The following is a 14211-nucleotide window of genomic DNA, read 5'->3' on the forward strand; positions in this document are numbered from 1 at the left end:
TAAGAAACCAGAAAGAGTACGTGTCTTTCTCATTTTTTGAAGGTAAAACACTTGGCACATAATGACTACTCAATAATGTGCTAAATCCATTCACAAAAGTTTTAGAACCTGTTACCTTTTTTTTTTTTTTGTTACTTCATTTTTAAAGTTATTTTCTTCACATCTTTTATTTAGAATGTGCAGGTATTTGAGCTCAACTGCCGAGTGCCTGGTGCTAAGACTATGGTTGTGAATACAATGCCCAAGTGAACTGTTCAGCCTCTTGCTGAGGAAACATGGTTCCCCAGGCCCTGACAGGGTCTCAACTGCTGCTCTTCCACTGACTCCATCCAAGCAGAGGAAGTTTTCTTTCCCTTTCTCTTCTCCTTCTTTCACAGTTCCATTGTCCCAAATCTGATACGAAGATGCATCAACTGTTTTAATCCAGCAGGACTAAAATTGTTAAAGAGGTAAGTAATGAGCTCAGAGTCATGCTTTTCAATTAGGTTGATCAAACATAATTTGGCCGCTTCCAGGGGCTTCCCTTTGAACTTTCTTGGATCACAGCCTGTAATTTAGCCTTTCCTATTAAAACTCTCTAATTAAACCTGCATAAGACCTGTCCAAATACTTTTAGGCTAGTCTACTGGACCAGTTTCTACTCCTCACTTTCAGTGTCTTATAAATAACAAATTCTCAATGAGAGCTCAATATTAGAGGATATGAGAACTAACACCAATCAGATACTCGGCATCTGCAAGTTGGCTGCTTAACACAGCATGTTATCTCATTTCACAACACTGAAAGAAAACTTATTTCCACTTTACAAATTATGAAACAGAATCAGAGAAATTAAGTAATACACCCAAGGTCAGGCTTCAGATTAATATTTGACTCTAAAACTAACACTCGTTACAACTATGAATCCCAAGTCCAAAACTGAGCTATCTTTCACACCTTCTGAATGTGATAAGCAAGTGTCTTTCCTAAGTGTCAGACCTGGACTTTAGTCTGAAACTGTTCTCTAAAACATCCACATGAAACTGATAGTGTTACCCTTTTCAGCTCTACTCAGAAATATCCTCTGTTCTGGATGCAGTGTCCTGCAACCCCTTTTCTGAAAAACTATGTAATAAATCAATTAAAATTTATGTGACTAATCACTGTTGTTTTCTGCATCCTTTGACAGAAAATCAGATTCAATTATATTGCTGACATACATTCTGTTCCAAGGAAGTAAAATCTTTTGTGTGAAAACTGCTGATATTAAAGATATCTAGTATATTTTTAAGAAGATTTTTAAAATTTATTTATTCATGAGACACTGAGAGAGAGGCAGAGACATAGGCAGAGGGAGAAGCTGACTCCCTACAGGGAACCTGATGCAGGACTCGATCCCAGGACCCCAGGTTCACAACCTCTGCTTAAGGCAGATGCTCAACCACTGAGCCATCAGGGATCCCAAAATTACCTAATATCTGATACAGTAACATTAATTTCATCGTCCCTCTCCCCCCCAAAAAACTGTATACATTTATTTTTGTTAGCACTTCAATGTATAAATTCATTGGAAAGATTTCTAAGAGTTGAGATTCCTGGGCCATCTTCAGGAGAATTCTAATTCAATGGCTCTGGTATGGAGTCTAGGAACATACAGTTTTAATAAACACCCAAGCTGGGCAGCCCAGGTGGCTCAGCGGTTTAGCACCACTTCAGCCCAGGGCCTGATCCTGGGGACCTGGGATCGAGTCCCATGTTGGGTTCCCTGCATGGAGCCTGCTTCTCCCTCTGCCTATGTCTCTGCCTCTCTGTGGGTCTCTTGTGAATAAATAAATAAAATCTTAAAAAAAACACTCAAGGTAATTCGGATGCAAGAGGTCCTTGAACCACATTTTTAAAATCTCAATTTGAGTTAAATTCAAGTGTATGTTTGAAAAATATTCCACCCTAATGAGTGGTCTTCTGTAATTATAATATGCCTTGTCATAGTTTCTCCAGGTTTATTCTTCGTTCATTTTATTTATTGGATCTGTGCATTTCTAGTTCTTATGAAATTGGGAAAACACAAATTTCCAATATTACCTCTTCAAATATCTTTTCTGTCTTTTCCCTTCCCTTCCCACTTTTTTGGGGGACTCCAGTGACAGTTTTGTTAAATTAAACTTCTTATTATTGTCCCACAGATTACTAATGCTATTTACTCCCTTTCCCGACTCTTCTGTTTTTCATTCTGGATAGTCCCATCTGTAGGTTAATTTACTGCCTAATCTTGTGTTAATTCCAGTTAATGCATTTTTCATTTCAAATACTTTTTCATTTCTAAAAGTTCCAGTTTGGTCTTTTTTTATATCTCCCACTTCACTCATAGTATTGATTTCTTATGTGTTCTTGACCACACAGGACACTGAGTTTCAATGTCCTTGTCTACTACTTCTATCACCTCTGGCATTTCTGGGTCTCTTATTGATTCCACCTCACACCCTAAGTCATGAGTCATATTTTTCCGCCTTTTTGTGTACCTGACTTTTTTTTTTTTTTTTTTTTTTTTACTTTACTAGATGCTGGGCATTCTGAATTTTGCATGCTGAATACTGGATCTTTGCTAAATTCCTTTAAATGTGGTTGGATTTTATTCTGGCAATGGTAATTTGGGGTCAGCTGGATTCTCTGAGTCTTGCTCTTAAGCTTTTTATTAAAGACGGGTACAGAGCAGAACCCTAGTCTAGGACTAATTTAATGCTTTCTGAGAATTCCTCTCATATATTGTAATGTCTTTCCACTCTTACTGATGGAAGTACATTACTCCTAGTCATGTCAGCTATGGAAACCATTATGCCTACACTTTCGCATTCTTTCTTTCCCTGGCCTCAGATCATTTCCTCTCAAACATTCACAAATTAGTACTCACCCAAGATTGAATGGGACCCCTCTGCAGGTCTCTAGACCCCTTCCTCTGTAAAGCAAACCTGCTCTCTGGTACTTGGCTCAACAAATTCAAGTCATCTTGGCTTTTCCAAACCCTGACCTGGTTTCCTTGGAACTGTTTGGGTTCCTTGCACTATGAGTAGATGTGGAAACTGCCTCCAGGCAGTAATTTGGTACAATCATATGGTTGAACTTGTTTCCCTTCACTCATAAACCCCAGTCTTGGATTGTTGTCCAATGTCTGAAACTGTTATATATTTTTTCTCTATTAAAATATTTATTTATTTTTGGTATTTTTTTATTGGAGTTCCATTTGCAAACATATACTGAACACCCAGTGCTCATCCCGTCAAGTGCCCTCCTCAGTGCCCGTCACCCAGTCACCCCATCCCTCCGCACACCTCCCCCTACCTTGTTCGTTTCCCAGAGTTAGAGGAGTCTCTCACGTTCTGTCTCCCTCTCTGATATCTCCCACTCATTTTCTCTCCTTTCCCCTCTAATCCCTTTCACTGTTTTTTATATTCTATTCCCTGAATGAATGAAACCATGTTTGTCTTCTCTGATCGACTTACTTCACTCGGCGTAATACCCTCCAGTTCCATCCACGTAGAAGCAAATGGTGGGTATTCCTCGTGAAACTGTTATATTTTATCCAGTTTTCTAGATGTGGTAAACAGGGGCTTATAGAAGACATACTTATAACACTTCGCTGTCATTCAAGTCACTTTTGTACTGAGATACCACATAGGAAGAAAGAATAAAAGGAAAAAAGCTCTGAATCAAGAAAGTAAGCTTTCTTGGGCTGACTGAGAAAGTTTGGAATTGACTATAATTTTTTTTGTCATAAACTAATATCGGAAACCCTAGATAAAAAATGAGTTGTAAAAATGATTATATTTCTGTATGATTTGTGACATGGTATCCTCCTCATGTACTCAATAGAATATTATGCAGCCACGAACATACTTTGGAACATTTTCCCATTATGTTAAATGAAAAAAGGAAATAGATTGTATGTATATATGGCGGGATTCCACTTTTTAAAAATATATAGAAGGGGATCCCTGGGTGGCACAGCGGTTTGGCGCCTGCCTTTGGCCCAGGGACCGATCTTAGAGACCCGGGATCGAGTCCCACGTCGGGCTTCCGGTGCATGGAGCCTGCTTCTCCCTCTGCCTGTGTCTCTGCCTCTCTCTCTCTCTGTGACTATCATAAATAAAATTTAAAAAAAAAATTAAAAATATATAGAATACAGAAATGCACAAACATGTATGTGGAAAAAATATTAAGAGTGACAATCTCTGGAGCATGATACTATATGTGACTTCTTTTTTCTGTCCTTTTATTCACATGCTTACTTTTAAAAATAAGTTTGTATAATTTGATTTCTCCTTGCAAAAGATTTTTTTTTTTAAATTAATGGGTCAGGTAGGTCTAGTGTGTAGGTAAATGGAACTTACAGGCTTGCAGCACCAGCTAACATTTGCTTCGCTAGTGGGAAAGGAAGCAGTTTCTTACTGTGTTAGAAATCTTGCTAAAGTTGATATACAGAATTGACTGGCCAGATGATTATATTCTCAAAAAGGAAAGAAGTATTGGGGGCTTGCATGGGTCACCATTTCAAAGTACCCAGTATCAGATCACACTACACTTTGCCAAAATCTTCCAGACTATGTCCTGTTGGATAATTTTTGTGCTCAGTCCATGTTCTGGGAAAAAGCATAAAATCACTGATTCTACTGATTCTACTACACTACATGTAAGGCAAGGAACTGTGAGAAGTTATAGGAGCACTAAACTTTCTGTGCTCAGGAAGTCTGTAATACAGCTAAAAAATAACACATGAAAAGAAAGTAATCAAGTGCTAAAACTGCATGGAAAACAGGCTACAGGAATTCACAGAGAGGAACAGGACAGCTGGTTAGCAAATAAACTGCATGTTCCAGGAAAGGTAAAAACAGTATAGATGGAAAGTGGGGAGGAAAATGTGACATCTTCCTAGATAGCAATATGAGAAAATATTGAGGGAATTTATACCAGATTCAAAAAAGAACAAATTCCAAAAAGTTCAGAGGAGAACAGGTATAATCTAAAAGCATTGACTTTGGAGCAAAACACCTCAGATCAAATCCAACTCTGCTCCATATACATGAGTGGCCTTAAATAAGCTTACTCCCCCTGAAACTCTTCTCTAACCTAGGAAAACCCCTACTTTAAGATGGGATTATTCTGAAAATTAAGTTATACAAGGTACAATGTTGAATAACACAAAATTGCTATTTTAATAATATAAAATATGGTTGATTATCAGGAATTTCTTATGGTTGATAAAGAACCAATAGACTGTCATGCAGTAGGTACTCAATAAAGGTGCTGAACCACACTGCCTTATTTTTGAAGAAAATAAACATAATTTAAATAGAAGAATCTTATCAGAGGATGTGTTTTCTGCACAGTATTTACAGGTCTGAATTCATGTTCCAGTTTAGCTACTAACTAGCTGAGAGTGGCCTCAAATTAGTTACCTTCCTAGAGTGTAAAATGAGGATACCTACCTACTTTTTATGCTTATTTTAAGGATTAAAACACTCTGGTACAAAGTAGGTAATCAGTAGATTGCAGCTAGTATTAAAATCTGTAAGGAATATATGACACAAACCAATAACAAGAGAATCATGAAGGTGAAACCCATTCTAAACCAAAATCTGACAAAAAAGATTGGTCATGTTTTTACTCTCCTGAAACTCAGACAACCTGCATGCAATAGGACTTATACAGGACTAATGTGCAGTTGTTCCATACTTCTGTTTACTAAAATCCAACGGTTAACCAGAGAAGATACTCCTAGACAGATTAGCTAAATAAATACAGCTGATAAAAGTAAAACCAATACATAAAAAAGTGAACAAATAAAACTTGAGAAAAATGCAGAAGTCAACAAAATAGATTGTCATAACTATGATCACATGAAGTAGAAAAACAAAAGGCACATATCTTGACTTTGAAAGAATTGACTTATACTTTGTATACATAATGTCATCTAGTTACAATATATATATATTTAGATATATTGCGATGTGTGTATTAGAGACTGCATGTAATACAACACACACACATACTCATATCTATCTATCCAAGAGTGCCACAAACTTTTTCTCAAAAGAATGCTGTTCAAACGAAAGGGAACACCAAATTATAGAAAAAGGACTGGAAAAAACCTGAGGATGTTACAAGAATACATCTTGCTACTTTAGTGTGCATAGCAGTGATGAAAAGAAAAAGGACACATTACGAATCCTGGTTCTGCAATGCCATTCATCCTCTGGCACGCGTTTTGAGCCAAGATTAACAAGACAAGGAACATGTAGACAGACATCAAGAGGGTGTCCTAGGCATCACGAACAGCAAATGTAAAGTAACGGAAGTGCTGAAGCATAATTTTGGATGATTAGAAAAGAGAATGGAAGAGGTCAGAGGTGAGGCTAAACAAGAAAACTCTTTAAGAGTCTTATAAAGGAATTTAGATTTTATCTCAGTGATAATGGAGACTCAAAGCAGGCAGACTTGTGAAAAGCCTATTACAAAGGTCTTATCTATAAAATGTGGACAATGATATGTGCCTTGCCTATTTCACTTAGGGTACTCTCAGATGACCAAATGAGAGTATCTGTGAAAGTGTTCTGAAAACATTTAACAAATGGGTATTATATACATAAGGGGAACCACCTGTGCATAAGATGTGAGAGCTGGTATTATTTCTAAGGAGTCATGGGAAGCAGAAGAAGGTGCATTTCCAGAAATTTAAGACTGATAAACCTGAACTGAAGTCCCATTCTAGAATCATCCCTATATTTTTAAGACATGCAGGGCCAACACATGGAATGGTCCAGACTCCCTCAGCCCGCTGTGAGTAATCAGCCTGTTTAGGGATTATAAAAAGATGTACCTTAAATGCTATGTGATAGGCATCTTCTAAAATGACCCCCAATGGTCTCTGCTTCTTGTTCCTTCCCCTGAATAACTTGCTTCTAAGCAACACTGAGAGAGTATCACTTCCATGATTAGACTACAAAGGATTCTGACTTCTGTGTTGCTAGTAGGCTCTTTCCCATGCTGGCTTTGATCAAACCATTTTGGGAAACACAAATGGCAAGGAATTGAGGGCAGCTTCCAGCTAGGAGCCAGCAACAGTCCTGAGGTCTTAGTTCAACAACCCAAAAAAGAACTCAGTCAAGCCAACAACCACATAAGCAAACATGGAAGCAGAACCTTCTTCAGTCAAGCCTTCAGATGAGACTTCAGGCCTGGCTGACACTTTGAAACCACAGGAGACGTCCATGAAGCAGAAAACCAGCTAAGCTGCATCTGGATTCCTCACCCACAGAAACAGTGAGATAATAAATGTGTGGTTTGAAACCACTACTTTTGTTATCGGTTGTTATGCAGCGATAGGTACGTAGTACATACTATTACCCTGCACAAACACAACGGCTGTAGAACAGTCAATTTCCTATTAAACAGCAACTGACTATAAGCCAGGACACTCTAGCATTCTTGTGAGAAGACAAATGTTGCTCTACTGTCATAGCAACCTGGTATCTTACTTTAGGAGTCAGAAGACAGAAAATGAAAAAGCAGCCTGGCCCAGGACTTCCCCATCACATCATGCTCCTATCATCACAGGATGGTAACAAAATTGCACAGAAAAGAGCACCAAAGATGATTAAATTAAAGAAGGCACTAAAGAAAAATTCAGTAACAAGAATGAATTGGACCAGGGAAAGGTAGTCTGGGGTTGTGATGTAATAAAGTTAAAAAAAAATGTTTTCAAGTACATAAGGAATAATAAACATATGAATATCACTTGGTAAAGTTATGAGGTTCCCCCTGGAGATCTGCAAGTAACACAGCAGGTCTGAGATCACTCCTGCTTTAAAGCCAAGGCCATAAGCAAGCTTATCTCTCAAAGTCTAGATTCTATACTTAAGAAATGTTGTGATAGTCATTAAAGAGAGAATCTCCTACCATTCTGAAGACTCTACACAACTCAGCAGACCTCAGCAGTCAATCTATGATTATAGAAAATTTTATACATCACCACTTGAAAGGTATTGACTATTGTATTCCCTTCTGCAATGAGGAAATCTTTGAGACACATTAATATTTATTCTCCAACACTTTTCTAATAACAAGTGGTGCTATGGGATCAAGAGACATCCTGAAGAAAGTGGGAATAATAAATATTCAAATTCCATAGATTTCTTAAAATTTGAAATTGAGGTAACAATACACCTCTAAGATATTACCATCAAAATGATTAGACCGTGGCAACTGTTTTAACATCTAGTTTCCTTCACACCCTCGGAGTACTTCTGAATCATATTCTCCATACCCCAGTTCAGTTCTGTGCTTCTAGAACCTACACATCATTTCAAAACCCCACAAAACGATGATGTCACAAGTTTGAAACCTCTGATTCGGCAAAAATACGGAAAGCAGCACAGAAGTACAGCCACAGGTCCTGTTGCTGATGCAGACAGAAATAATGGGTTAGCAGATATAGTCATGCCTATCCACAGGAGTAGTTTACTACTTTCATTACTGCTGCTATAATTTTGGTTATACAGAACTACAGGTATCTTAGGAAACTCCACAAAGACTATATATAGATTTAATATGAACTTAAATTTAAAGTTCATATCTTTCACTCTCAGTCAATCTCTGCCAGAAAGGTACTCAGGGAAACTTGTGTCACCATTCAACCCTTTATCGATTCAAAATGTCATGAAATGTACTGTGCTAGGGTACCAACAGATGCATCACCTCATAATTATACTAAATCATCCCAGGTAGCTTTAAAAGACTGAGCTCTTGTCAAATCAAACCATTGCAACCAGAGTTTGCAGAACCAGAACTTGTTTCACTTTTTGAACAGCAGTTGGAGAGGCATGAAGAATAGAGAAAGGGGTTATGGAAACAAATACTATAGTGAAGCTGGGTTCTCTGGTGTTTTAGAGTTTGACTCCAGGTTAACAGTTGCATTCTAGATATGTCTCACACAAAGGACTTCAACTCTTCAGAATCTGAGCAAATAAAGAAAATAACTTTTTAAGGTTAAAATTTTTTTTTTTCTGGTCAGTTTTTCTTTTGGTTGGAGTCATGACATAAAAGGAGAGTAGTGTCACTAAGATGATAGAACAGGAAACCCTGGGCCCTGCTACCCCCAAGGAACATAAAAATTCAACAACTCATGGAAAAATTCCATTAGTGGAAACTCAGAAGCTAGTTAACAAGCTAAAATCCAAAAAAAATGACAACACTAAAAGGTACCAGGGATATGGAGCAACAGGAACTCTCATTTCATTGCTAAAAATGCAAAATAGTACAGACAACTTTGGTAGACAATTTGGCAATTTCTTACAAAACTAAACATACTCTAACCTTATGACCCAGCAATGGCACTATTTGGTATTTATGCAAATGAGCAGAAAACTTATGCCAAAAACAAACAAACCACAAAACCTGCACAAAGATGCTTATGGCAGCTTTATTTACAATTGCCAAAACCTGGAAAGAACCAAGATGTCCTTCAACAGGTAAATGGATAAATGAACTGTGGTATACCCAGAGAATGGAGTATCAGTGCTAAAGAGAAATGATCTATCAAGACAGAAAATGACAGGAAGGAACTTTAAATTCTTATCAGTTAAGTGAAATAAGCCAACCTGAAAAGGCTGGATACTGTAGGATTCCAACTATATGACATTCTGGAAAAGGCAAAACTATGGAGACAGTAAAAAGATTAGTGGTTTCCCAGAGCACGGAGGAGGGAGGGATGAAAAGGCAGACCACAGATTTTTGGGGGGAGTGAAACTACTCTGTACCGATACTATAATAGTGAATACATGTCATTACACATTTGTCAAAACCCACTGAATGTTAAAGCCATGAGTGAACCCTAATGCAAACTGTGGACTTTGAATTATATGTCAATACAGGTTCATGCATTTGAATAAATTTATCACTCTGGTTCAGGCTAGTGATACTGGGAAAGGCTGTTCGCATGTGGGAGAAGGGGATAAATGGGAAATCTACTTTCCGATCAATTTTTTCTGTGAACCTAAAATTGCTCTTTAAAAGTCTGTTTTTAAAAATTAAATAAAAATCAGATTTCATAGATATAAGGAGTCCATATATATAATGGACTCCTGACAGGAGTCTACACTAATTTCTTTCTTTCTTTCTTTTTTTTTTTTTAATGGGGGAGTAAGCCAGAGGGAGAGGGAGAGGGAGAGGGAGAGGGAGAGGGAGAGGGAGAGGGAGAGGGAGAGGGAGGGAGAGAATCTTAGGTAGTCTCCATGCCCGGCATGAAGCCCAACGTGGGGCTCAATCTCTTATCCTGAGATTATGACCTGAGCTGAAACCAAGAGTCAGATGCTTAACTGACTGAGCCACCCTATGCCCCAGGAGCCTACAGTAATTTCTTAAACATACCAACATGTTTCCTGTCCTTCTTGACTTGTGACCATTAAGAATAATCAGAAGAATATTCTGCAAGCTATGAAAGTCACATAAAGTGCCAAAGTGCTAAATAGGTAGTCAGCCAGAAAAGGTTTTGCCACAGGAGAGCAACTATCTGTACATATGAATTCTGAGAAGTTGGTAGAAGACATAAGTCTCTTTATTGATAGGCATAACTTACTATGGATCATCACAGAGCATCCCAATTCTTTTACCGAAAGTCGACTGCTAGTATATTGCTTGAATTGTGTTATGCATTTTAAACAGTACTTTCTATAATGAGATTTGACCTGCATTACAGCTGACAAATTTGCTGAATATTACAATGTTAGGTATCATTTGCTTGCTTGTTTGTTTTGTTTTAGATTCAGACCTTTACTTTTTTTTTCTTTTTTTGGGGGGGGGGGGCGTCTGGGTGGTTTAGGTGGTTAAGTGTCTGCCTCCAACTCAGGTCATGATCCCCCTTCAGGATCTCTGCTCTCTGCTGAGCAGAGATCCTGCTTCTCCCTCTCCTCCCTGCCTGTGCTCTCTGTCACTATCTCTGTCTTTCTCTCTCTCAAATAAATAAAATCTTTAAAAAGAGAGAGAGAGTGGGCACACACGCGTGAGCAAAGGAAGAGGGGGAAGAGAATCTCAAGCAGGTTACATGCCCAGAACAGAGCCTGATGCAGGGCTCAATCACAATCCCCGAGATTATGACCTGAGCTGAAATCAAGAGTTGAAAGTTTAACCAAGTCACCCAAGTGCCCCAACAAATTAGGTATCATTTTCAATTACTAACTATATAATATACTTATAATACACTTTTACAACAACAAATTTTTAAATGTTATATAACTTTTAAAAGAAATTAAGGGTATTGCCAAAAAAGAAAAACTGTTTAAGTATACTGCTATTTAAAACACAACAGTTTTTAAGTGACATATTTCTCTAAGAATCAGCACTGTAGATGCTTTGATTTCTGTGCCAGATTTAAAAAAAAAAAAAATCAGTTCATGGGGCACCTGGGTGGCTAAGTCAATTAATTCTCTGACTCTTTTTTTTTTAAGATTTTATTTATTTATTTATTCATGATAGTCACACAGAGAGAGACAAAGAGGCAGAGACACAGGCAGAGGGAGAAGCAGGCTCCATGCAGGGAGCCCGACGTGGGATCCGATCCCGGGTCTCCAGGATCGTGCCCCGGGCCAAAGGCAGGCGCCAAACCGCTGCGCCACCCAGGGATCCCTAATTCTCTGACTCTTGATCTTGGATCAGGTCTTGGTCTCTCGGTCGTGGGTTTGAGCTCTACACACCCAGTGTGGAGCCCACTTTGAAAAACTAGATAAATAAGTAAATATAAATTAATCAACTGATTGGTTAATAAAACATCAGTTCATTACCAAAACAGTAAAACTGAAGGATTTCAATTCAAACACCTCTTTTAAATTTTACTGAGTATTTTTCAATATCAAAATCACTAATTCAGATCTCACCAACTTTCAGAATGGTTCTAAGGGATTTTTTTAGTTGTGAACAACACACTTTAAATTTCTGCATTTTCTTTTTTTTTTTTTAATTTCTGCATTTTCAAAAGTTATAGTTTCACATCACTTAACAATCTACACTGAGATGTCCAGGAGTTTCATATACATAATCCCTAAGTATTCAAATAATTTATATTGTTACATGGCCTAATGGCCATCCATCAAATAAAAATCTTGACCATCCAGCTTACAGATTTGAATTTAAGATAAAGCAATGATTCTAAAACTTTTAAGGTATATTCTTTCTTGCTTCCCCCTCCCTACCCCACATGCACACATACACCACCACAAAAGGGCTCATGGCATCACCGTTAATAATGAATTCTGCAGTCTCACCTTGAACTGAAGAAAATTTCAAGGTCACTAATCTTTGAAACTCTTCCTGGATAGAACCTCATCTAAACCATTACTTATGGAAGTTATTTCCCCTTTTCTTCACCAAACCTTTCTATGACTGTGTGCTGTTATGTTCCTTAGGCTACACAAAGTAAAGTTTTTCCAGATGCCAATCTCATTTATAACTGTTTAAAACTAATTATTGACTAAAATAAAAAGCAGCTCCTCATCATCACCCATGTTCCTTCTCATAGTCAATCCTCTCCACTTTACTTACTATTCAAACATTTTTTTTCTTCATTCTTCATCCAAATCTTGTTTCCTCAAATCATCATTCATGTGTACTACTTACCTGAATTTTCTCTCCTCTTTCCATGTGTGGAATCCAAAATTAAGCACAAAATTCTTACAAATGTTTATAATTTGTGAGGACTCTGCCAAACACTGTTTGGATGGCCATTTTTCTTCCAGTGTACATATGATGCCATAATATGAGTGAATTGTAATAGGCAGAATTCCTATTTCCAAAAAAAGTTATTTTTTCTTCTTGAAACTCATTGGTTTTCATGAATGACAGTGTATCACAGACAGAGATGTCTAACCAATCATTAGTTTTTCAGTGGTTTAGTAAATGCTGCTGATCAACCATTCAAAAATAATTAAGTTGGACACTTAAAAATCAATGAGAAGCATCTCAAGATGGTGACACAGAAAGATCCTGAACTCAACTTCTGGGGACACACCAAATCCACAGCTACATACAAAACAATTTCCACTGAAAAAGACCTGAAAACTAGCTGAGCAAATCCTTCACAAGAAGAAAACAAACAAGGCAGGTAGGAGAGGCTGACAGACAATCTATAAAACTCACTCCCAGCTCAGCGACTCATAATTAGGAAGAAACTCATAAACCCCTGAGGAGCAAAGGGTTCATACCCTACAGTGGACACCCCAACTGTGAGGACCTGCACCTGAGAGATGAGCCTCAAACACATCTGGCTTTGAAAACCAATGGGGCTCATATCCATGAGACCCACAGAGCTGCAGTGAATTGAGAAGCAGCTCTTAAAGGACTCACACATGGATCACTCATCCCAAGACTGAGGGCAAAGGCAGCTGTTTGGTAAATGCTCAGAATTTATATGTAAGTGATCCACTTGCTAATCTTAAAGCATCAGCCAGAGAGTAGGGGCATGCTGAGATACTCTCTTGAACTGAGGTGGTGGATACCATCTATGCACTCCCCCTCTGCCTTACAAAAGCTGGTGGCACCATCTTTTCTTTTCTTTTTTTTTTCTTGATGGGCACCATCTTTACACTCTCCCTCTGCAGAGCTCCGGAACACCAGTAAATCCCAGTAGGAAGCTTTTATACACATCTGGTGTCCCAGTTTTTGCATCTACCATTATGAAATGCCCCTTGATCATCTGGTTCTGGTGGAGAGGGGGACTTGTATTCCTGGGTCCCATAGGACTGTTAAAGTCAGAAAGACAGTTCCTGGCAGACTACCAGCCCCAGAGTACTGCAAAGACAGCAGACACAACCCCAGTCTTTCTGAGAAAAAATGTATTTGCTTGTGCTGGAGCAGGCTTCAGGTTTGGCACACATCTAGAGGCCCACAAAACCACTCTTGAGGAAGACAGGCCAGGAGACTCTATCTTTACACTATCTTTCTGCCTTGCTACATACAGCTCACCAGTATTTCCCAAAAAGGAGCTTATACAATCAGCTTATACAATTTTTGTGACTGTAATCTCCAGATCAGCTGGCTCTGGTGGCCAGCAGGGCTTATTCTTGTGGTCTAACAGAACTGTATGCATTTGTATACTTGACAAGCTGCTGAGTGAGATTCTGGCGACCAATCAGCCTGAATCTATGTGCTGACCGAAAGACTCCCCCTTGGAACACTGACAGGTCTCTGCAT

This window comes from Nyctereutes procyonoides, unplaced genomic scaffold, assembly GCF_905146905.1.
Source record: "Nyctereutes procyonoides isolate TBG_1078 unplaced genomic scaffold, NYPRO_anot_genome, whole genome shotgun sequence".
Taxonomy (NCBI): Eukaryota; Metazoa; Chordata; class Mammalia; order Carnivora; family Canidae; genus Nyctereutes; species Nyctereutes procyonoides.